The sequence below is a fragment of the Peromyscus californicus genome, unplaced genomic scaffold (genome assembly GCF_007827085.1).
Source record: "Peromyscus californicus insignis strain IS unplaced genomic scaffold, ASM782708v3 Scaffold_5__1_contigs__length_169319896, whole genome shotgun sequence".
Lineage (NCBI taxonomy): Eukaryota > Metazoa > Chordata > Mammalia > Rodentia > Cricetidae > Peromyscus > Peromyscus californicus.
In genome coordinates, this window is record NW_026294573.1 from 106,906,749 (window position 1) to 106,930,951 (window position 24,203).

The window sequence follows — 24,203 nt, forward strand, 5'->3', positions numbered from 1 at the left end:
AGCAATGAGGGAACCACTTTCAGTGAAATTTGCCTGTTCTTCAGGTGAATGCCTTTCCACAGTGTACACTCATTTGCCTGGTTAAGTTCCTTCATCCTGGTTTCTGTGGGAGTCAGCCATGTTCTATATCATTTTTTTCTCCTTATTGATGAGGGAAGTTGCAAAACTGTCCTAATCTTAAGTTTGCTTAGATAAATCTAGGGCTCAAGAACATACTCTTTGAATAAGACCAAGTCTATATCCAGAAATATCAAGTGAATAACTGTGTCATTTACTCTGGAGTTTTAATTGCAGAATCTTAAACAATTCTGTGTTGGGATATATACATTTTGTTTATGCCGCAATTCAATACCACCTCACTGTTCAAAACACATTTTGGTATGCCAAAGCGGGCCATAAATACGTCCACTTTTTGAGTGGCTTAGAACAAAAGAAACACTAGTGAGATTCTGGTTATCTGCCTTTGCTTGAAGTCTTAAATTCTGCCTGTTTGAGAAAATCAGCATCTACTGGGTTTTATACATAATGGTTTGAAATTTTTAAAGTAAATATTGTGTCTGTATGTGAAATGTTGGAGAAAGATGGAGGGATACACCTCGGGGTGTGAGCATGAGCATCCAGTGGCTGCAGAAAATGGAAGAATGAGACATTGCTCATCCTAAGAAGTTCATCTTTCCTAAAAACTTGCCACATTTTTAGGAAAGCGGAGGAAGCTGTGCTTTCTTTTCTCCATCTGACACTTGTCTCTGATAAGTTTTGCAGACACCGTCCTCCTGGGCTACTTAGCATATTCACTCCGGAAGGCTTGGTTGGGAGTAATGAGCTGCTTTGGTGTGGCAGTGGCTTCACTGCCCAGAGGCTTGGGATCTGCCCTTTGCTCCGAATTCCTACATCTCCAAGATTCTAAATTTTGCCAGATTTTTTCTTCATTTCCCATAGCTTGATTTTGTCTCCCAAATGCTGGACTCGGGACTCAAAATGCCTTCCTAGTGTTCATTACTAAGTATTTCTTTGCTCGTTATTATAGATTTGGGCAGGTTAAAAATATGGATTCAAACCACAAGTGCAGAGCCAATTATCCATTATAGGCCAGATTTTCACACTGAATTAAAGAAATCTAGTATTTCCTAAACTACTATGTATGTTCATATGTATATCAAAGAGGAATTATTGGGCTTTAATCCTTCCTTATAACTAGGCCTACTCATCTGTAAGAATGACTTTTGAAAGTAATCACTCTATTGAATGTGATTTTAAATTTAATATCCCAATAAAAATTTGCTAATATATATATCTATATATATATTTATATCATTGCATATCCTATAATGAGTTCCAGAAAGAAGGTAGTAGTTGATAACCAGTTGGTTCTTTGAGGCCCTGAGGATTCCTTACAGTGAGGAATTGGAACCCCTGCCTTATTTCCCTTTTTTTTTTGAAAACCAAGTGATATTTTAGAGACATTATTCATTTGTTCATGAGCATAGAGAACTTTTTGAGCTCATTGATAGCCTTCAGCAAAACCATTATAACTGTTATTAACTATAAGTGATGAACTTAAACACATTTCTTTGGAAAAGTTTGCTTGTTAATTTAATATAAACTCATTTTCTGTTTGCCTAGTTTTATGGTGATTATTAGCAACCCTAATAAGCTGACATTTAATTAAAGACTGATTTATAGTTTACTTTAGCTTTAGGGTCATACAGGTAGATGTTAAGAGCTATTTCTCTTCCAAGCTACACTTAGGGTTAATCCATCTTTTGTAACGTTCATATTCCTTAGCATAATGCTGACATGTCGTAGATGTCTGGGGTATGTTTCTCACAGTCACAGATGAGGAAAACAGGGCAATGGATATGCTGGATATGGTCAGAGTGTCTACATCTCAATGCACATGCAATGGAAGGTAAGCACAGTGTTTAGAGGGGACCTGTGGTAAAAACAGCATCTTGAGACATTTTTTTCTTGCAGAGGAGAGATCATGAGATGGTGACACACACAGCTGCTACCCAGAAATGATTACTTCCATGGGCCACAGGTCCTGTTGTAATCCAGATAGATTCTCGTTGCTTCTCTATGATTCTGTTGCTCTGGTTTTGACTTTTAATGTTTTTTTGTTTGTTTGTCTTTTGTACCTTTATCATCTTGTGCTTGTAACTCCTCTGCTCTGTCTTTAGATGTTTGGAAAACATTGATGGATGTGATGCCCCAATGGAGCATCATCTCTCTTTAAGACATTCATGATTCTCTGAGTTGGTGGTTTTTATCCTTATTTCTGAAATCCCTGACACTTTCATGGTAAAGTCATGTGAGGTGCTTCCTATATTGGGCCTCTGAGTTGCAGGAAGCTGTTATTCATATCTCCAAGCTCATTCCATACTCTTGATCTGAGGCAAGACCATCATGTTATACTTTATTTGATTTATGCTGCAGCCCTAGAGACTTGGATCTGGTAATTTGACCAGGCTAGGGGTGAATGAAGAAATGATAAACACATAAAGAAACTGTGGGATCAGGTGCATTGTACACATTGATAGAGATGCACCTACTACTTCTGCAACATGAAACTCAGTGCATTTATTTTGTATAACACATAGGGAGGGATTAGCTAGTCTCCATAGGAGGCCTCTGTGGTCCAGTGGTCTTAGGCTGTAAACATCTTGGAGGAAGAAGCTGCAGTAGCTAGTTTTTTTTTTTAAACATCTTTATCAATTGTAAACATTCATACTTGGACCAAAGGAGGAAGGCTTTGCCAATTTTGAGCCTGACCTACTGTGAAGGCTTTGCCAATTACCCATGGATCTGAGGCCTTGGTCCTCCTCATGGCTATACTCAATTCAACCATACACATTCACTGAGGACTTTACTCACTTAAAAATTAAATTAAATTAATTAATTTGTTTCCTGTGGGTCTCAGAGTCAAATCCAAGGCCTCATGTCTGCTAGGCAAGCCGGTGACCTTCATAGCAGCTCATTTTATTTTAGTTTATTTTCCTTATGGTCCTTATTTGGGCAATTTTGCTCAACACTGATTACAAAGGGGCAAATACACAGTTTGAACTTCGGATTTTTTTTCTCAAGAAACAGGATTAGAGCCAGGTAGGGTGACATCTGCCTTTAGTCCTAGCACTGGGGAGGCACAGGCAAGTGGATTCAGCTTGGTATATGATGTAAGTCCAGCCAGAGTTACATAGTATGGACCCTGTTTCAGAAAAAGAAAAAGCCTGTCTCTGGAGAGTGTCAGAGAAACCCCTGCTGTTTGTTTAAAGGTCTCAGAAAAATGCCACAGTCTGAGTAGTGGCGCTGGCAGGTCATGCTGCTTCTGTGAGGTGTCCTCCTGTGCTGGCCCAGCAGCATGTCATCCCAGTCGGAGTTAGCCTTTGGCATGTCTACCCCAGCTCCCTGAGGGCAGTGAAGAGTACTGAAAATACTACAGGGACTTGTGACAGTGCGAGAGGGAGATGGCTCCCTTAGACACCGCCCGTGGAGCAATCACCTCTGACACTTGACCTCACTAGTGACCTTAAGGGGAGTGACTTTGGAGGTCTTAGGTTAGATCAATGAGTACGTAAGATGGTATGGAAAAAGGCAAGTAGAAACAGCAAATACGTACTTCTCTTTTTATATCTGCTGTTTTATTTTAGTTAAAATATAATTACATCATCTCCCATTCCCTTTCCTTTCCCCAGCACTTTTATTTTGAGGAGAACTGTGATAAAGAGAGGCAGAGAATATTCTCCAAAATAGCCTTCTAAACTGGAAATAATGTGACTAAGAGAAAAATCTAAATCAATTTTAAATCTTACGTCTTGTACAACAAAGAGAGAAAAAGTCATAGAGAAAGTCACAGAAATGAAAGCAATGTAGTTGAGTAATAAAACCTTGTAAGCACAGTGAGCACCTTTGCTATCTCCACATTAATCTCTTCTCCAGCTCTGAGGAGAGCAGTGTCCACGAACAGACTGTATAATGGAGGGCTCCTGAATTAAGTACATGGCATAGTTAGATCATTCAGAAAAGGAATAAAACTTTTGATGTGAGACTGAAACATTAAACTGTCTGCATTTCTCAGCAAATAAAATGTTTTCCTCTAGCCTTCTGTGTTGTATACCTGCTGCTGTTTGGAAAGTAATGGGAATAATGTCAGACATTATTTTTATTTTCATCACTTTGCAAGTGAAATGAAGCTGGTCAGATTGAGAACAGCAGAGCAGGCATGCTTTGTCAAATTATGGTTTTGACAATACACTGCACTATTATAAAGCATTATCCAGTGTTGCATTATGTTAGCCACTCAATAGAAAATGGAAAAGCAATTCATAATTAAATTAATGAAACCTAGTACCAAGGTGACCTTTCAGTAATTTACTTTATGGCTCTACTGCAAGACAGATATAAAATACTGTGTGATCTTTGACATGTATTATAGATTTAAATAAATTAAATGGAATTAATGTAATGCACATGCAGTTGAGAGGGTAGGGAGCTAAGGAGTATTTTACATGTGACCTTCCTAATTAGGGAGTGAAATAGGCTATTAACAAACCATCACATTGTTCCCAGTATTTTGCTTAGGGCAAGGACTAGAATTAGAGCAGCTTCTGTTACAGGTTCTACTAAAAGCTGGTGTGCCTCATTCCTGACCTGTGATTCAAGTCCAAAGCATAAAGCAGGAGAACGTCTAGTCTTCTTTTTTTCTGTTAGCTTAGGTCTTCAAAGACATTTCTAACACTGATTTTTTCAATAAATTTTTAAGCGTCCATTGCCTTTTTAGGAAATGTATCAATTGTTATTAGGATTCACTCTTCTTTTTGTCTATACACTTACTTCCTGCCTGGTTATGTGTACACAAGAAGTCAGGCCCATCCACTTATACAACTCTAAATATTTCCATGAAATGAAAATGCACTAGATTTGTATGATATAAAATGTTTGCTATACAATTTTTATTTTAAGGCTGAGTTCATGTTGCAGTTTGCAGCCAGGACTTAGAATGTCTGCAGAATAAGAGCTTGGTCTTCAGGAGCAGCTGGAAATGCCTGGAAAGGAATGTGTAAAATTAAAGGCAGTTTTCTTAGAATGTTTTTCCAACCCAAGCAAAATAAGAGTTGATTTCTTCCTTTAAATGAACAATCTCAGCACCCTGTGTCATACTTTTTAGCCTTTCTACCACATGCCACTGAAGATGTTTTCAAAATGGAAAGAAGTGTGAATATTTTGTTTTCTCAGCTGAAGTGTAAAAAAAGAAAGATTTTTTTCTTTTTGAATAGCATAGTCGTGATAGCCAACACTACCGTTTATATGCTGGAAACTTGCAGAATGTATTTCAAATGTTCTGACCACAAACAAGTAACTAGGAGAGGTATGGATTTGTTAGTCAGCTTGATTGTGATAATAATTTTACAATATGTTCATCTATTAAAATATTATATGTACCATAAACATATATTTTTGTCAATTATACCTCATTGAAGCTAGGAAAGAATTTTTTTCTTATCTCTTTCCCCTTAACACTCAACTCCTTATTTAATTTTATTGTTTATTTATTTATTTATTTATTTAATTTATCAGATACCTTATTTATTAAACATATATAGCAGCCATCTATTTAAATTTAGAAGCTTGGTGTTGAACATTTAATAAAGACATAAGTACTAAGGTGTAAATCTCTAAGTTAGCTTTTGTTAACCTGAATAGATCTTTATAGCCTTAGTAAAAGATGGCTGCCAGCCACTTGGCTGCCCATGAATTCACCAGCCAAGATGGAGGAAAGCCACATGGTTGCTGTTTAAAGCATGTTTTTCTAACAATAATTACTTGCACACATATGCACAGTTGGATCCAAGTTACATACATATACGTATAGTTAAAGCTAGCTTACACTCATACATATAGTTAAACCTAAGTCATATATATGTCCATATACACACATATATTTTTTAACATAACCGTTTGCAGAATCATCAGCTAATTTTAAAATGAAAACCAACCAGAATTAACTTTTAAATTCAGTATTTGCATGTATAAGAAACCACAATGAACATAGTTCACATTCCCTCTGACCTTCTACAACCTTCCATAAGACCCCTTCTGACTTTCTATAACTTCCCATGTACCCTCAGTCTGTCCAGACATTTATTTCTGACAAATTTCTTTCTTTTTTTTAACATAGAAACTCTTACCAAAGTATTTTGTGTGATTTTCCTCAGTAGTTTAGAATATACTGTAAAGCTACAATATTTTAAATAAGAACAGAAATACATGCATATACCATAACAAGAGTAACTCTAAATTTGGATCAGCACTGTACCACAGACAAGAAACTGGTTAACCTTATAACATAGCCACAGTAGCTTAGCAACAATAGGCAGTGACATTCCATTCCACTCTTGGAACCAAACCTTGATCAGGTTTTAGCCCCAGGGCAGGTCTTGGGAGCCCCACCCATCAGCATGGGAGATGGAAGAAGACCGCACACAGCATGGAGACAAAAGATTGTTATTAAACCCAGATTCTCAAGTACATGAGAGCAGCTGCGCCCTCGGACCTGTAGGCCACTCCTTGACTGTGACCCTGGAGGGGCAGTCCTCCACCAGCCCCCGCCAGGCTCAGGCATGCTCTGAGCTCCTTGAGGCCCTGCTGGCTCCTGCCTGCACGGTACCACAAAGCCTCTACCCTGAGGCTCCCTGCACAGGGGCTGGCCTCCCACATGCTGTGTGTCCAGGCCATGGCAAGTCCTCACGGCTGCTGCCCATGCCATGCCGCACCATAACAATGAGCCACTGCCTGGGCTGGCCTGCTGCCAGCCAGAGAAAAAGGAGGCAATGGGACAGGAACATTCTTAGTCTGTCTCAGCTCAACCAAAGTGACCCTCTATCCCTCAGGCTGGCCATTCGGCCCCAAAGGCGGTCCATGCACAGCTTCGATTAAGAGTCATAACACACATACAAGCCCAGGCATAAAACACGCATACCTGTGGCCACATTCCTCATATAGTTACACATTCATATAGGTAGGACAAGAAAGGCAAACAAAACTTTTTACGACATACAAGACAGCAGAACAGCTCTCCTGGCACCCGGAGACAAAACCAAAATGAAAAAGATGCTGGCCTCACACTGGTCTCGTGGGAGCGACCCATGTGGTCTATACAAATCAAACACCTGCAGGTACTTACAAATTTTGGGCACTTACAAAAGGATATCTAAAGGGCTCCTAAAGGCCCACTTACAAAAGGATATCCAAATGAAACCAAACCAAAGTAAACACCACAGAAAACACAAAAGTAGACACAGGTAGACACAGACACACAGAAAACACACCAGCCGGCTTTTCAGGCTCTACAGGCTGGTGGTCTGGTGGGCTTGGGGGATCCCAGATAAGCCCCCAAATGTTATTCCCAGATCACAGGGACCCCCAAAAGACCACCATGGAGACCGAATCCCACATGTAAAGGCAAAGAACTTTTATTTCAAGCTCTGGAGCTTGGTCCCTCTGTCAGACACAGTGGTGAGAGCAGAGAGCCCAGCTCCTTATTTTAAATGATATATTTTTTCTCTTTCTCTCTCTTTTAGACTGACAAATCTTGCTCGTCCACCTGTTCCTGAATAACCAGTCAGAGGCTTAATATTAATTACAAAATGTTTGACCTATGGCTTGGGCTTATTACTGACTAGCTCTTACGCTTAAATTAACCCATAATTCTTATCTGTGTTTAGCCGTGTGCCTTGGTACCTTTTCTTAGTCCAACATTCTCATCTTGCATCTTCTGCGTCTGGCTGGCAACTCCTGACTCCACCCTTCCTCTTCCCAGAATTCTCCTGGTCTGGTCACCCTGCCTATTCTTCCTGCCTGGCTACTGGCCAATCAGCGTTTTATTATACCAATTGGAGTGACAAATCTTTACAGTGTAGAAGAGTCTCATCCCCAGCACTCTCTCTAATGTGTTAGATTAGGTCTGTTTTCAAGTTTTCTTACATTTTTCCATTCCTGCCACTGTTTATATTTTTATTTCTTCATTTAGGCTCCTGTTTCCTATTAGAAATTGTGTTAGTCACCGTTGCCACTGCTCGGACAGTGTCTAACAAGAGGCAATGTAAGGGAGGAAATTTTTACACAACTTTTAAACTGGAAATTAAGCTCACTTAGTTCCCTCTGGCTCCCCAGTATCTGCATCTGAGTAATTTACAGAATAACAAAGAATTTCAAAGTGCTTTTTAGTTTCACTCTTAAATATCCCCTAACTGTTAAATATGATTATAGAGCTGAAAATGAACAATTTTGATGAAAATTTCCAGTATGTTTTGGATGCTAAATGCCCCCCCCCCACAGGCTTCTGTATTTGAACACTTTCTCTCCAACTTTGAGGTGCTATTTTGGAGGATAGGAAAGGTTTAGGAGATGGGTACCAGGCAGAAACTGCATTAGTGAGGGGTGTTGGGCAGGTTTTGAAGTATATAACCAGCCCTGTCTCCTGATGTGTCCTGCTCTCTGGTCCATAGCGATGTGAGTAGCTTTGCATGCCTACCATTAGAGCCCTGAGACCTTCCTGTTATGAAGCTTACCCTACCATTAAAAACAATCTATTAGCTCCTTTCATTTAATTCTATTATATGATTTCACACTGTCCTTGATTATCCAGAATATGGAGTCTTTCTCTGAAGAGTAGACACCTGGTTACTATCTATAAGGGTGGAGAATTGGCCCTAGAAGTCTAATGTCTACTTGTATTTTTTCAAGTAATTATCCTCTCTTCGGCCTTGTCTGTGTTATCACACCATCTTCTGAAGTACTTGCTCTTTCAAGCTCCTTAGCCTTTCTATGTTCCATGGGTGCATACATTCCTTTACCACTAGCATCCCGTCCAGGCTTTAGATAACGGTTATGTTGCTTTGTTCAGTCAACACTCTTCTGATAATTTACTGTCTTACAAAACTGTGTTTATACTTCTCATCAGTTTTTGTCTCTTGTCATGCGTACTTTGTCTTAATGAGCCTATGCTTTTTTTGTTCCTCATAGTATTTAAAGACACAAGGTCTAGAGAAGAACTCTGGATTTGAAAATGGACTGTGCCATATTTCTAGCTGAGAGAGAATAGACAATTGTGTAAATTTACTTATCTATTCTTTTTTATTATCTTTAAAACTGAAAATACTAATAATGAAAGTACCTATCTCATAGGAATTAGCCCATTGAAGTACTCTTAGAATGATACAGTGTACAATGTATCTGTCCAATAAATGTCAGCCAGAGCATTTACAAAGTGACAAATGATGAGGACATGAACTTGGCTGTAAAGTGAGACTTGAGTAATTATAGGGTTCATAGCCAGGTAAGGCCACTAGTGACTTTTCTCCAACAGCAGCTTCTGTTCTACCTCCCGACACTGTGAAAGCTCTCTGGCAGCGAGGAAGCTTTCAGTTCAGTTCCAGCTTGATTTATTTACATCATGAACCTGTGGCATGTGGTGTCTTTAGCAAAAGCATTTTATCATCTAGTTCCAGCAAACAATCAAGAGGAAGGGCAAAAGCTTGTGTTGCTTTGAGAATCCTCTGGGGTCTCCATAGCCAAAAACTTGTTAAGAAATATCCAACCTTTAGTACTGCATATTTTGTTTAATAACTTGAGAAATAGCGGCACTACTGTTATGGTTGTAACTAAAGCTCTCTGATTGGATTTTATATTCGCTCCCAAGAAGGGCGTCTATGCATGGTACTGTAAACCTAGAAAAAGAAATCGATGCTAGGTAATATGATAAGCCCAAGAGGGGAACTGAGTACTGTTGTTTAGCCTTCTAAATACTGTATTTATAGTCACAGACAAATGCTACTCTCAGCCTTAATCAGAGAAGCCTTTCATTCCAGTGAATAGTGGTGAGTGCAGATTCATGGGTATACAAGATACTGAGAAAAAGTGATAGTTGGGGGCTCAGCCTTAAATAAGACATTTATATCACCCCTTCTGAGGTTCAGGGAATACTGCAAAATAGGGGACAGAGAGTATGAGCCTTAAGACAGGAAGGGCTGAAAAATACCATCTTCTGGGCAAGAAAAAGCTGCCATAATTATCAACTTACAGCAGTCATAGACTACTGCACCGAGTCTACACAAACATGGGCCCATCAACAGTCAGACACAGATGGAAGAGTGGTTCATGGGTCCCCGTCCCTCACAGCTAGGACATCATTTTTTGCTACTGATAGATGCAGGGAGGGGACTGGCTCATTGTTATCAGCTGTGTACCCACTAATGATTCCATCAGTCTCCAGTGGGTAATTCCATTTCAACGTTCACATGGATGTCCCCAGTTAAAGTAAAGGTCAGGAACAAACCCAAAATTCATGAATCTTGGAAAAGGACTTGTAGGAATGGATGTTAATAGGCATAGAAGGGAGATGAGAAAACATGTAGACAGAGCATACTCACAGTATATTCTATAGTCATACATGTCCATGAATAAATATAATTTTATAATATATATGTATGGCATTGTCAAAGAAAAATAATTCAAAAATAAATGTAGTGATGGCCTCAGGGCTGTGATCAGTGTCCTCCATGTGTCACACTCTTTATGAATTATCTTCATGGATTAGCACCTTATCTCCTAGTCTCTTGTCAAAATAATTTCTCAGTGAGTGTATTAATAGCTCATTTATTTCTCCAGGTGTGTTCTCTTCTATTACTTCAGTGGAAGCATCCTTCTGCACTTTATTAACTGCTTTTTCAGCATGTATTATACTCAATGATATTTATTAAGCAAATGAATGATGAAGAATATGTGGGCAGTTTCAACGAATATAAGTTTTTGAATGAGGTATGTATCTTCATGGAATATTCTAGAGTGCATGTAAGAAATATTTTCTATATTCTTTCAACCATGAAGTAGAAAATGAGTTTCCTTAAAATATGGCATACCATTGTTATTTTAATTAACTTTTCATTATCATAAGTCAAACATATTGCTTAGCCATGAATATTTCCAACTTTTAGTCTTTTTTCCTCCCAACTCTGTTGCCAGTTTTTCTCTTGGAGTTTCAGCCTCATTCTTACTACTCTCTGTACAGATTTCCTATCTTTGTGCCAAAACTCTTCAGCACAGAGAGTTTTCACGTTCTTTTCTGTCAGCTTTATGGTTTTGGCATGTCAAAAGCATTAGGGTTTATACTAGACCTTTTTCACAGTCCCTTTCACTCCTTTAAAACTAAGAAATGACTCTTTCCAGTTGCAGACTTTTCAACAATCTTAGAGCTACTTTCCCTAGAAAGTACCAGTTAACACTTTGTCTATTACAGAACTAATCCATACTAGTATTTAAAGTAGGGTGAGTAGTTAGAATTTTGCCTTTGTAATTCTCAATATAATTGATGGCAATTGATTATATACAGATAGAACTACAGATTCCTTCCGGTGAGACAAATGGCTTTCTTTCATTCTGCTGGGTTGATCGGTTACATTGTTCTCCTTTTCATCACTATTGTGTTTATAACTTCATAGTATGTTTACTGCATGGTAGCGAAATTCAACTTTTTGTTTGAAAATTATTTTGTCCAGTCCAAAATTTTGTTTCCACCAAAATATTTCAAAATCATTTTTGTTAGCTCAAAAAGAATCTGTTGGGAAACTTACTTCGCTTAACTAAAATTTTCAATTATTTTGAGATAGACTGGAATCTTTATGATATTTAATATACTCATCTATGGAAAAGGCCCATCTTCCTTATATATGCATACCTAATTCGTATTTAGAGAATATTTTGTAGTTTTATTCATCCTAGTTCTGTAGAATTAATCACAAGCATATAAATACATTTATTTGGTTTGGATTCTTAAGGAAAAAGGGTATCATTCATATATGTATATGATATACACACAGATACATACAACACACACACACACACACACACATGCACACACACACTTGTATATTTAAAGCTGCCCCATGTGGGTGCTGGGAACTGAACTCAGAACCTCAGAAAGATCAGCAAGCAGCAAGACCTCTTAGCTGTTCAGCCATCTCTCCAGGCTCCCCCATTATGTTTTCAGAAGCCGTCAGGTCCTTACAATGTTTTAACTATTGGCCAGCAATTTTTCTTCATTTTATCCTTTCCTAATGTAGATATTTAAAATGGTTGAAGGGAAGTTATTTTGTCCTAACATTCCTTAGCTCTGTCATGTCAAAAGTGACAAATAGATATCATTTTGTATCATTGAAGGATAATCACGTTTCCTTTACTATGATAGAGAAGTCACAGGAAATGATTTGTCCCCATCACTATTTAAATATAGAAAGATTTATGTCATAGATTCTCAGTACAATATAAAATCTGATAATAAATCACTTAATATTTTGCTTCGCTTACCAACCAAATGACTAGCTATTTTACTCAAGTTCACCAAGATATATACTGCATTTAAAAAAATGTCATTGCTTTTTATTGTAGATATAAAAATGAAACCCTTTAAGAATGCAAATAGTGACAAGATCTTGCAAAATCAGAAGGGCTTAAACTTCTTGATACATGAAATACTATGAAAATGAAAATTGAAACTAATAGCTTTCATAATTGCATATTGTACAACACATAATCTTTGATGAAACATATTTATCATAGGCCAATATCTAGAGTAGTTTTTGTGTAAGTGGGTAAAGTTTTGAATAATATTTTTATAGACCATATACATATAATTTTATGATAGAGTCATGAAACGTTTTCTCTTAGACACTGCAATGTTCCTTTTATATGCTCAATCCACTCTATAAATAATATTCTCGCTCAGCTTTGTAAATATTTAAAAAATAATTTACAGAAAAATTCAAATGTAAATGTTCTAAGATTTTGGAGCATTCTACAAAAGGAGAAACATAAGAAAGCTGGACTAAGATATCGAGTCTGTGGTTGAGAGCAGGCAGCAGGCATTTCCCAGAACAACTCAGTCATAATGTGAAATTACAGTGAACAGGAAAGCTCCCTGACTGCAGTTTTAAGGAGCTCCAGAACTGTCAAGTGTTATCTGGAAACTTTTCTTTGCAATTCACTACTTCAGAAGTTAGAGATGAGAAATGCTCTACACTGAATAAATTATAATGTTTTCAGTTTAGTATTAATGATCACATTCAAATATTTCACCAGAAAAATAGAGTTTGTTTATCAGTGTACCAGGGGGCATTCATTGGGAGAATGAACAACCTGCTCTGCTTTTAGGTTGGGGATAAGCTCACTCACAGTAGCAGCAGCATCACTTGAACCTAATATACCATTGTTTGTTATAACTTATGGTTTAATAGCTGTAACACATTTTTGTAACTATTTGCTCTAAAATTTAAATCATATTAGCATAGTTGAACCATTCATTCTGAGATAATTTGGTGAAGTCAGAAGGAAATCAAACAATCAAATACTTATAATTCTCTAAAACCTGGCACCGAGGTCTTGAACAAACAGATGAAAGAGGTGCTGTTCACATGGAACAGTTTTCTTAGTCAACTTTCACTGTTCTTGTCACCCTGATGACGTTCTGACAGAATTGGTATTTGTTAGAGGAGACACTGGTGGACCTTGCTAACATGTTCATTTGTTCTACCAAATCCAGGCTGATCCCAGTAGAAGACCTTCATTCTACTTTCTATGGAAGCTTTTTTCCTCACATCAGGAAAGGCCTAAATGTACCACAAAAGGGAAGATAACAGAAGAAGTAATATTCAGAAATGTAGACTGCACCTGATCCTCTATGTAAGCTGAGATTTCAGGGGCCTTCAGGTTTGATACAATAAATTTTGTACCAGAAGATTGATATGGTAGCACATACCTTTCATATCAGCACTCAGGAAATAGAGACAGGAGGATCTCTGTGATTTTGAGGCTAGCTTGGTCTAAATAGAAAGTTTCAGGATAGTTAAGACTATGTAGAGAGACCCTGTCTCAAAAAATATTCAAATAAGGGAAATGAAAACATCTTCCACAATCACGCATTCTCCCTGTGGCTTGCAGTTTTCCCTGGTGTAAAGCATCCTCTATACTTTGAGAAAGAGGGAAGGAAGTTTGAAGGAAAGGACTGGGAAGGGGGAGAGAGAGAGAGACAGAGACAGAGACAGAGACAGAGAGACAGAGAGAGACAGAGACACAGAGACAGAGACAGAGAGACAGAGACAGAAACACTGACAGAGAGACAGAATCTTGAACTGGGATACATTTTATAACAGAGATTAATGGAATGTAAGATGTTAAGGCAGAAGTGTTAAGGTTTGGAAAACAGGAAAATACGTGAAAGAGGCAATCCCTAGATAAACCTTGAAAAATAAGTTGATGGAGAAGAGCTTTGGAAGACACAGAAAGTGGAATGGGGTACTCACAGGTCAGAGCACTGAGGTGTGGCATCCCAGAGGGCACACAAGACATGGAAAGTTGTCTGAACACACAGAAATGGATGCCACACAGCAGGTGTTGACACTAAAGCCGCAGCTGGAACCTGTATTCTTCACGCCTTGCTAAGGATTTGTGATTGCTTTTCAGGACTGCTTAGACATCTTGGTTTGGAGAGAGAACTGACCAGTTCTAACCTACTGAAAGAGAAAGATTATCCTAATTATTGACACAGAGGAGAGTGAGACTGACAGGGAATTACTGCAGAGTGTTGACCAGGAATCTCAAGAATTAATGGAAAAATGAGGAAGTCTGAATCTCCCCCAAGACAAGAGGAGTTGAGAAGAAGATCAGCCCAGGCAAGAAAAAAAATGGGGCAGGAGGACATAATTAAGCTACCTCCTCTAGCCTTTCTAGGGAAGCATCTAGGAAGAAAATCAGATAATATAAAAGTGTGAAAGTTTGTAGGAATGGTTTGGAAAACAAAACAGAACAAAAATGAATGAAAACATAATTTGACTTGGCTTCGGTGGAACAGTGCTATTTCAAGCCAGTGGTATAATGGTCTCAATTGTCCTCTGAAACACAGAATAAAGATGGTGACTGAGAAGAACCACAGTACACTGTAGAGAGGCTGAGTCAACCAGGGTACTACAAGTAAGCGACTCCAGAGAGATAAGGAGCACAACCTCATATTTCAGGAATACACATTTTTAATGACAGAAACTCATTTATCCCAGGCTGTCCTCAAACTTTCTATGCATCATAGGGTAACCTTGAACTTCTGATCCTGCAATCTCCACCTCTCAAGTGCTGGAATGGCATGTGGTACTGTGCTGTCATAGCTTCAGTTGTGAACTAGATACACCTGGAACGAGGAAACCTCAGTGGAGGAATCTGTCCATCAGATTGGCCTGTAGTCATGTCTATGAGGTATTTTCTTCTTTAACATAATATTTTTACTGATTCTCTGGGACTTTCACATTATGCACCCTGATCACACTCACTTCCCAGTCATTCCATGTCTGCTTTCCCATCATACTTTTTAAAGAGTTCTCTTCAGTGGCTTCCTGTCTAGTCTGTTACTTTATTGGGGAACGGGGAGGGGGGGATGGAGTGAGGGTAGGGGTTGTCACAGAAGCCTTCCTTGTCCCTCCCTCTCAACTGTATATCTGTAGTCATTGATATCACAGCAAAAGTAGCCTCTTTGCTCTTCATAGTGGGAGCATGGATCATGGGCCTTTACATGGTTTCTAGGAACAGCACGGACCAAGAACATGAGAACATGACTCCTGGTTGCAGTAGGACCATGAACCCAGACAGCCTGGATCAAGGGCATCAACATGGCCTTGGATGGCAGAGCAGGTCACCCACATCAACATGGATCCAGTGGCAGCAGGGTCTATGGACATCAAGGTGGCTTCAGGCTGCAGCACAGACCCAGACATCTGCATGGCACTTGGTGGTAACATGGGCCAAGGACATCAATGTGGTCTGACTGGCAGCTTCCAAAGTGCCTAAAGTATTTTCTTAATTGCTAACTCTTAGGAGGTCTTAGTTCACTGTGGGTGGTGCCATCCCTAGCCAAGTGGGCATGGTCTATAGAGAAAGATAGCTGAGCAAGCTGGAGAAAGCAAACCAGTTTGCAGTTTGTCCATGGTCTTTGCTTCACTTCCAGCCTTTGGGTTCCTGTCTTGGCTTTCAGTTGATGATGGACTACAACCTGTAAGTTAGATAAGACTTTCCTCCCCTAAGTTGTTTTGGTTAGTGTTTTATCACAGCAACAGAAAGCAAACTAGGGTACATGCTCTACTTATGCACTGGGGATTGAACCCAGGGCCTCACGAATATTGGGAAAGTACTGTATCAACTGAGCCATATCCCTAGCCTAAGGATGAAATGTTTTCAAGAGTAAATTAAATTTTGTATTAAATGACAACTGTAGAAATTGACTCAATGGTGAATGATATTAGGAAGATTGTTTAGGGGCTATGAACTCATCTTTGATACTTTATCTAGTCTGGTGCATCTTGTCTCTATATTTTTCCTTCCTTGTTAGTCCAAAATAGTCTTGGATTGCTCATTTAAGAGTATTATATCCCTTAGTTTATCTTAATTTTTGTTGTGGAATATTTGTACACTATGTGAAGATGTGTCGTGATTGGTTTAATGAAGAGCTTAATGGCCAATATCTAGGCAGGAGAGAACAGGAGGGATTTCTGAGGAGAGAAAAGAACTCAGGAAGAATCTGAGGCATGGAAAATTTGCCAACCAGACAGGGATGAAGTTGGATATATAGAATGGAGGAGAGGTAAAGAGTCACATGGCAATATGTAGATTAATAGAAACTGGTTAATTTAAGTTTTAGGAGCTAATTGAGAACAGGCTTAAGCTAAGGCTAAACATTCATGATTAATAAGAAGTCTCTGTGTCATTATTTGGGAACTGGTGGTCCAAAGAAAATATGACTACAAATTTTAATTTAATTTAATTTTTATTTTCTAGGAAGACAAAATGTAGATAAAATGAATGAATACCTAGTCGTAGAAAAATGTGTTCATATTGGTATTGCTGTTTTATGATGATGAACATCAGGTGGAGAGTAACAGAAGGTAGGGGAGAGATGAGGGACTACCACATAATGTTATGCTTGCTCTTACACAGATGGAAGGAAACTATACATACATGTGTATATGCATATATATATATATATATGCATATATATATATATATAATTATCTCTATTACCAGTCAGTGTATCTACCACTTTACATACACTATTATTAATTTTCTAAGGGTTTTCAATGCATGTATGAATATTCTGACTTTATAAGTAATAAAATTAGAAACAAAAATGTCAGGATATTTTTCTACATGCATCTAACTACATGGAAATAATGCTAACATTTGAATTTATCTTGATTATTTCAAAATGCGGTTTCTTTTTCCCATTACGCCACACTGGCATCCTGTGAAATGTGAGTGTACTTCTAAAAATCACGTGTTCAAGTTAATCCTAAACACTGGAGTATTGGATAGTAAAGGATTTGTTTGTGTACTTGGATATATGATATTGTTTATTAGGATTTTGTTATTGTAAGGTTTTGAAAGTGTTTCCAGGGTGATAGCAAACACTGATTATTGTTGTTTCCAAGCCTTATGCTATGGGAGATCATTAAAATCTCATTGCCTTCCCAATATTTATTAACCATGTCTTCTCTAAAGTGGGAAACATTCAGTAAAATTGAGAAAGCTCAGATTGACCCATGAGCTCCTTGGGGCCCCACCAAATCACAGGTGACTGTGGAAATGGCTAAAAAAGAGACCCTTGACCTGCAGTGAGTGAGTGGGAATATGGCTTCGTCTCCCTCCCAAGGAGTCGATGTTGTCAATCTGACCTTGAATAAACTTAACATCTGTCAATCATGAGCAAAGCTCTTCAACTTCCTATAAAACTCCCTTCTTAGTCTCTGCTACAGCAAACCATCCTTGCAGATGTCATTCAAATTCAAAACTAGCCATGGTACCACAGGGCTATTTCTGGGCAGGCTCCTGACAACAGGTGCGTGAGAACTGCTTAGCCATCAGACTTTGCTTTGGTATTGCCTCCTGATGCCTTCTTTATCCTTACATATGCATGGTGAAAGAAGCAATCCTTCAAAATGAAATGTGCATTTTCTTCACTGAAAACCATGCCTGTACAGACCTGCTCAGATGGGTCAATATGTAAGAAAAGCTGTGCTGTTGATCACTGGTCCTCTAGGTAATCCCAATAGTCCAGGAAGAAACAAAAATGACTGACAGAATAAAGCTAAAGTCATACAGGGACAGCAACTATCATCCTCAATTAGTGAGACAGAAATACTCTGTGACATAAAGATTCATCTCTTGGCCTTTACCCTCCTAGTGGATGAAGTTCCTGTGATGAACCCAGGTGAGATGATAAGAACATGCATAGACTCTCTTAAAGCAATGTTGCAGGATATTTGATCGCATTATGACACTCCAAAACTGTGTTAATAAAGTCAACCTTAAATCAGGGGGTGGAGCCAGGACTTGCTGGCTGGAATTAGCCATAGAGAAGGCAGGAATATGGAGGGAGAAGACATACAGGAAGGAGTAGGGAGGTACTTGGAGATTTCACGGTCTTTTCGATCTGGGAAGTGTGGAGAGAAGGTCAACCGGTCGCTCCTCTGCTGCTTCTTTGATCTATCAGGGTTTCACTCCAATATTTGACTCCCAAGTCTTTATTGGTAATAGAACAACTTAATTAAACACATCAGAGCAAGCCACCCAGGTTTGACTCTACTGTTCTTTCTTTTCTTTCAGTTTTCCCCTACAACAGCCTGGTTTTTAGACAAAATGGATGGCATCAGAACACACTGATTCTTGGTGTTTCAATCAATTTATGGCATCCTCTGTGCTGTTATTCATTTGTTCATCTTCATTTAGTGACTCCCTTTAAGGTTCTAGGAACTGGGATAAGACACTCTGCATACTTTAAAGATTTGGTTGCCTAAACAACTGAATTAAATTTAAAGAGCTTTGATATACGAGGGGTGAACAAAGGCCCGAGGGAGTGTAGTTAATGAAATTTCCACTGTGTGTATCCAGTATGTTAGTGTCTGGAGAAGATCATTTTATATGATAAAATAATTGTTCATGATGACCACACAATTTTAAAGTATTTTACATGTAAATTAAAATTTTCACTTACCAGCTAAATATCTTGTCTGTAGCTTCTACTCTGTTTCATTCTCCAGATCCACAGGTGGAGATACAGATTGAGAGAGCTGCAGATACTCAAGTTCAAGTACAGTTTGACAGTAATTGTGTGACATTGTTTTCCCATACTTACTGTTTAAACCTGAGAATACACAGTTTCACAGAAGTTGAAGACACCAACTGCACCCAAAGTGACCTCAAGATCCCAGGATGCTGCAGGCACAGACTCAATCTTGAGTCCTTGTGTGATAAGAACCCAGTGTGTGCATGATCTGTGATTCAACTTCTATGCAAAATACATGACTTACTAAAAGGTAAGTAATCAAAGGTATGCTAATTTGATCCATGTATCCATACTATACATATGCATCATTAAAAATCAAACATAACCATATAATTATTTGGGAGTTAGATGAAATACTTTTTTTCTTTAGGAGACGGTATTTTTCATTATTGGAATTATTATCTGTTTCTTCTTTTAATTCTCTTAGTTTCTACTTCACTTATTTGTAAGATGTGTTATTGGTTGCCTACCAATTTACAGTTATTAAGACTACCTTTAGAATATGTTACTGAATCATCCAGCAATTTTTCTCTATTTCCAGTAAAGAAATGCAGCTTGACTCCTTCAAGTTTCTTATTTGCATGATATAACCTCTGTCTGTCTGTCTATCTGTCTGTCTGTCTCTTTTCCATGGTCACTCTGTATGTGGGGTATATGTTTGTGTGAGTGTATATGTATGTGTGGATGACAGAGGTTGATGTTGGCTGTTTTCTTTAAATCACTGTCCAATTAATTGTTTTGAGAGAGCGTCTCAAAGTTCACTGATTGGGCTACACTGATTAGCCAGCAAGCTCCATGAATACATCTACTTTCTGCTTTCCCCATCCCTACTCACCCCTGTGCTAGGTTGCTTGAAAATATTCAGGCATTCAATATTCATTTCAAGAACATATGAGTTCTTTAATTGTAACTTAATTTTATGTAGGAGCATTAAGTAAGAATTTTTAAAATGAGTGTCATACTTCATACATAACAATACATTTTTTGACATTCTGTTTTATCTTTCACTCATACTTATTTGACTAACCCTGCCTATGTTCAAAGGCTTACAGTGATAAATGGCTTCCTGGAATTCCTGGTCTAGTCTGGTTATACAATGCAGCAATCTGTTTTAGAAATGAAATCTACTTGTGAGCACTGACCTCTAGTATCCATCACTGAGAAAGTGAACTCTTGAACATTGAAGCCAGGTTTTCTAATGTGTCTTTTGTGAAATGAGGTATCACCAGCTGATCTGTGCTGCCCAGACTTTCATTAGTGCTTTTGATATTTTGTTGGTGTGGTTCATAAACATGAGACTGGAGTCAGTCCAGAATGCCATGAATCACAGCCAGTCTTAGTCACCCTTGTGGAGCTCACAACCATTGCCGCATGCTCTCTCAGGGTCCATAGAGGTCCTGATGAGGCAGGAGTCCTTCCATCTTTGCTTTCTGTTGTACTGAACAAGAGAAGCCTCAGGTTAGGAGAAGGAAGCAAATGATGGTCAGCACTATGCTTCAGGAGACTGAAACTGTAACTGAGTGTCTTTCTCCTTCATTGATTCTCAGTGGGAATGATACACATCTGAAGAACAGGTAGATAGATGGAGGAGTGGTACACTGGATGATGCGCCATCAGATTTCTTTTCAAACTTAATTTCAGGGCTCTCTTAACTTTCCTGGAGTTGTGGAAAGACTCGAAAGACAAGAGTCTTCAGACAGTCTAGGTTTCTCTGTTGCAATACATTCTCATCTTGTCCCACAAATCATTGTCTCGACACTCCCAATGGCTTTGTACAATTCACCTTTTCTTCATACTTCCATATGGAGAACATGATCAAATTGTGACCCCTCCCCTCTTTAAAGTTGGGAGCTCATTTTTCTTTATTGGTGATGTTTCTCATTACACAGCATGCTTCTACAATTTTATGTGTCTCCCCTTCTGATTGAAAAGCTATCATTTCTTAAAAATCAGCCCTTTAATTTTCCAAGTTTCTACTCAAATAGTGCTTAGGGCAGTAGTTTTGCAGCTCCCCAGAGTGTCTTTAAGTTATTTCAATGAGGGTCATTAAATGTTTCCAATTTTTGAAGTAAAATTAATATTAATTCACTTTAATGTGGAAATAAATGTACCTCAAAAGCACTTACCTGTCAGAGAACACATCTGATCTCAAGTAGCTAACCCTGACTTTTATTTCTAAATTTAATTTCAGATAGACAGAAGTTAGACAGTGTAGCTAAGGTTCAGTTTGTGAAACAGATGGAAAAGCTGATAAAGCTAAGTCCAAAAAAATAAATTCAGCTTGCATGGCATTTGGCTTTAATTTTCTGTTAGAAAAAAAATGCCTCAATAGATGAATAAAACTCTTTATTGAAGAACTCGGGGAAATTGCTGCATTGATAAGGATGGGATGCTCAGGAAGCAATTACAAGGATTACAGTCTAATTGGAAAAAATTACAATTACAATTACAGTCTAATTGGAAAAAATTAGTCACTGTTCTCATTCTGTGATACAATACTTGACCAGTAGCAACTTAAGGGAGGAAGGCTTTATTTGGCTCACAGTTCAGAGAACACAGTCCATCATGTGGTTGTGGGGCATGATAGCGTCAGTAGCTTTGCTCTTTGTGCTCACCTGGAAGCAGAGAAAAGATGACAGTAGAGCTCGGCTGGCTCTTTCTTTTTTCTTATAACTCAGTCCAGGATCCCAGCCTGTTAAATAGTGCTCCCCACACTCAGGGTGCATCTTACCTCTCGGTTGGACTGCTCCGGAAATAGTCTCATAGATGCACTGAAGGTGTGCCTTGTTAAGGTAGTAGGTGCTCCTCAATCCAATCAGATTGCCAGTGGAAATTAACCACCACACAGGGTTTATTACTGAGCAAAGAGCAAAAGCCTTCAAATTTAATATTACTTCCAACAAAGCAGCGAGAACACCTCTGATGAATGAACCGTAAGTAATAATCCACACTCTGTAAGAGCTATAAAGTGGAAGCTGCTCATTAGGGGAACTACACAGAAATGCAAACAAATACAATGCAAGGACAGTATTGTAAAGAGCCTGAAACCTAGAACAGAGTATTAAGTAAAGTTCTTAAAAATAAAGGGCTTAAAAGAAGATGTTTAAAAGTCTCAGAATTTACTGAGAATGGATTTTGGAAAACAAAAGTATTTTTTCTAATGTTCTAGTATTTCAGTGGGAAAAGAATCTATAACTTATGTCTGTGGAAGCAGAGTTTACAATTTGGATTTTTTTTTTTTTTTTTTTGCTGGTTGTGGTAGCTAGATGATGCTCAGCAACATCTTACTCAGAAGCCAGGACAAAAGCACCCATTCAATGTACGCTCCTGCTGGATCACAGCACTGCAGTGGGTATGGAGAAATCAGTCCTCAGAACAAACACAAAGCCAAGGAGTGGAATCAGCCTACACATCTGCCAAAGGTGGCTGGCTAACAGAGTGTGCTGCAGTGGAGGTGTTTCAGCCTTAAAGAAGAACAAAACTGTATTCTTTGCTAGCAATGGATGCAACCAGAGCTAATAATAAAAGTGAACTAGGCCAGACTCGAGACAAATACAACCTTTTCTCTCATTTGTGGATCCCGTATTTTACATAGATATAAAAATCATATATATACACACATATATATACATACGTACATACATACATGCATACATACATGACCTTTGCTTGTTGTATGTAGACTTAGGAACCTTTGTGGCAGCTTTATCCTGTGTTACTTAATTCTTTAGTTTAGTTTTATTTCTTCAATGCAAACATGCTTATTTTGTCACAGAAGATATTTGAGCTAAATATTAAATATACTAAGAGCTGAGGTGTGGAAAGCCATATCACATTCTATCTTAATGGATTAGCATTTACTTTAAATTTAGAAAGGTGGCAAAAATAGTCAAATTCTTTTTTCTTCCTGCCCATTTTATTATTATTTTAATTTAATGTTCGTGTTTTAGTTAAGAAATTTGTAATGAGTACTATGTTCATAGTACTTCATCCCCCTCTGTCCCCTCTCTCCAACTCTTCCCATGTTCCTTCTTCACATCTTCTTGAGTTGTTGACCTCTTCAATAATTACTGCTTACACACACACACACACACACACACACACACACACACACACACACACACACAAACCCACTGAGTCTATTTAGTTTTACTCTTGTGTAGATGTTAGGGCTGACTACTTGGGATTGGATAACCTATCAGGGGCTCCTCTTTGGCAAAGACTGATTCTCTCTCAGCAACCATTGGTTGCCTGTAGCTTTTCATCTAGGGTTGGGGCATTATGAAATTTTTTTCCTATTCTGATTGGCATGTAGACTGGTATTATTATGCAGCTCATGTTTAGTCAACCATATTTTGATGTTTCAAGGATGCAGTATTCCTTGAAATATTCTTGAGTATTCCTGTCATGTATAGAACAGACTATCTGGAAGCAAGTGTTCTGGTTCTTTAGTTCTTACAATCTCTCTACCCTTTACAGTGTTCCCTGAGCCTTGTATGTAGTGGTTGTGTTGTAGATATATCAATTGTGCCCAGCACCATGGGCACTCATATTCTGTATTTTGATCAGCTGTGCATTTCTGTGATGATTTCTTTCTGTTTAGAAAAGAAGTTTTTTGATGTAATATATATATTATATAAAATATATACAATAGATAATGTTTATGTATATATATATATATATATATATATATATATATATATATATATAACAGTTACATTTATCTGGGCATAAAGATAAGTATCTAGAATGCAGTTAGAAGTTACTTTGCTTTAGGAAAATAGCAGTACTGTGTTCTCTACTGGGATCTATGACCTCTTCAGTCAAGGGTAGTTGGCTAGGTTTATAGTAATAGGCAAAATTCCTTCTTATTGCAGTCTTAAGTTTAATTAGAAAGCTGTTGATTACCTCTGAGATAATAATGTCACTATTGCCTCATTGTGGATATCTTGCCAGTGTGGTAATTTCTGTAGTCTGTAGGCTTTACACTAGGTAGGACTATTGATTAACTTTTCTCCCTTGGCAGCTTGGATAGCACCTTTGGATACCATGA